This window comes from Belonocnema kinseyi, chromosome 10 (genome assembly GCF_010883055.1).
Source record: "Belonocnema kinseyi isolate 2016_QV_RU_SX_M_011 chromosome 10, B_treatae_v1, whole genome shotgun sequence".
NCBI lineage: Eukaryota > Metazoa > Arthropoda > Insecta > Hymenoptera > Cynipidae > Belonocnema > Belonocnema kinseyi.
Window position 1 is genome coordinate 79,154,751 of NC_046666.1, and position 2,645 is coordinate 79,157,395.

Here is a 2,645-nt window from a genome sequence, read left to right on the forward strand (position 1 = left end):
ATTTTTGCATGCCTCGAGGTGCTGCCCTCTTCAACTTTTCGATGTTTCTATGGCAACCGCGTCCTTTGCCTACGCCTACGGGAGGGGTGGGGCCAAGGCGAAAGCCAAACCAAAAGTGCCGGTGATTTTCTGTTTCTCGATTCTCGCGCTTGCCTTCGCCAGCAATATCTATAGCTGACCCGGGGCTGTCCATGCACGCCGAAAATATTAAAATTAATGAGGGCCTAGAATTATTATATTTATTATTATGTTAAAATTAATTAATTTCTTTAAAAAGTAAATAAATTTAAAATTATTCAGAATTTAGTTAAATGAAAAAGTTAAATTAATTCCTCGTCTCGCTTCTTTTAAAAGAAAATTTTTCGAAATACTATATAAATAAGATTCAAAAAATTCTTGTCATATTTTAGAATTAAAGCGAAATTTCAAACATTATTTTAAAAAATATAATTTTTACAAAAATAGTGAATTGAAGGTTCGAATACTTCACTGTATAAATTTATCCTACATATATTTTGAAATCCTAAAATATTTTATTTTCTTTTCGCATAATTAAGGTATAACTGAAGTAATATTTACACTTCTCTGTAGTTTTGAATTGACAATTTACATTTAATTCCGAGGAAAAACTTAAGGTTTTCACTACTCATTTAATTATTTATCAAAATTATATTAAAATTCTGTTTTTTGTTTGTTTTTGTTTCTTGATTATTTGAAACGTATAATCTTTTTCCTTATAATTTCGTTAATTACAAAAACCAGTAACTAGACTATGCCTTGCACATTAAAATTTAATTTTAGAAGTTTGAGAGCAGTTAACCACTTGCAATTGCTCATCAGAATTCACAACTTCAAAGAAATCCAAATAGTTAATAAAAATAATTCAAGGAATCGAGGAATCCACAAAAATTATAAAGAAAGATAAGGCGATTAGAAGTGAATCTCAGCAACTAAGGCTATTACAAAAAAAATGAAAAAGGAAAGAATTCCAAAGAATTAAAATAATTGAATCATTTTTCGCGAGCCGGGAAATGACCGGAAATTTGTTTCCTTGATTAAAATGGCCACCTGGATTTATTAGTATTTAAAAAAATTATTATATTCATTGGTGTTTTCCTGTAAAAATAGTTATACTATTTCGTAAGTGTAAAACAATTCCCACCACGGATTGGAAAAAATTTTGATTTTATTTATTTCTTCAAGTGAATTTTTTTTAAGTTTGCAATAACAAAGAAAAACTATCCAATTAGGGGTTTCAAGGGTTTAAAAATCGTGATTTATTATTTAATGAATTTGCAACAAAGAAGATTAATTTTCTTATCAAAAAAGAAGAATTTTTAACAAATTCCATGAATTTTCAACCAAATATTTGAATTTTCAACTTATAAAGGATCCATTTCTAATCAAGAATAGACATGTTGCAATTTTCAAGGAAAGTAATCTGAGCGGGAATCGCGGGAATCAAAAGACGAGCGCCCCAGGCGCGCTCAAACTTGCGAGCCACGGGCTCAGCGCCCGATAAGAATGTGTCCGCGACAATAAATAGTTCATTTACGGATTATTTTATGACAAACTAACAATTAAGAGATAAATCTGTTTGAAACTTTCCAATAATTTCTGACCTTTTAGTTTAAATTGAGAAATGTTAGGCAAAATATTTAATTATTCTGATCAACCACTCGAGTAAAATTCAAAAATACATTTGTTCAGTTTTAAAATTATGGGGTTCTCAATTTAAAAAATCGGGACATAGTTTACATGCTGAGTAAGATACATAAATTTCTATAAAATAATATATAAAAAAATAAAATAAAAAATATGTTTATTATATAATTTTATCGTTTCATTATAATTTATTTAATTCATAATTAATTACACAAACATAGAAATTTATGAATTATTGTTTACTTAAATTAATAATCGTGAGGGAGGCGGTATTCCTATAAAATTTAATTCTACATCTAAATACACCAAATCACTAATTATACATGCGAGAACGCTGTACGATCATATTTATTTAAAAAATTAATTATTTTAAATTTCAACTCAATATGTTTATCAATTAAAACTTTTAATGTCTTCAAACGTATAGTTTCATTTAGTAGAATTTCTACCGCTTTTTATCAAAACAACAAAATAATATTATTCATAGGCAGTAAATTTTAATTGCAAAATGACTAATTTTTTCCATAAAAGATGTCAGCTAAAAATATTTATTACAATACAATTACATTTTAATTCAATTTAAAAGTAAATCTTATGCATCTACATATTTTCTTGATACGAAATTTATTCAAATAATTGATTCATTAATTGGAAATAATAAATTAAAATTCTCGATATAAGATTTGTATTTTATATTTTTAAGTATTTAGTATTTACCGACTTAGTATCGGCTATTTGCTGGACTTGTTCGACGGCTGAAGATTGCAGGGGCAAAGTAGTTGGTGGGTACGATTTTTAGGTTGAGAGGCATGGGGGATCGGGCAATTTTCGCCGGGAGCACCGTCTACAATTAGTTCCTCGAACTATACACATGCAGCATGTAGGCTTATATTATCTTCGTATTTAAGGAGCAACGTCCGCGAAGTCCGAGGAGCTGTTCATCAATTGTGTAATATTCACATAGAATAATAATATAATAT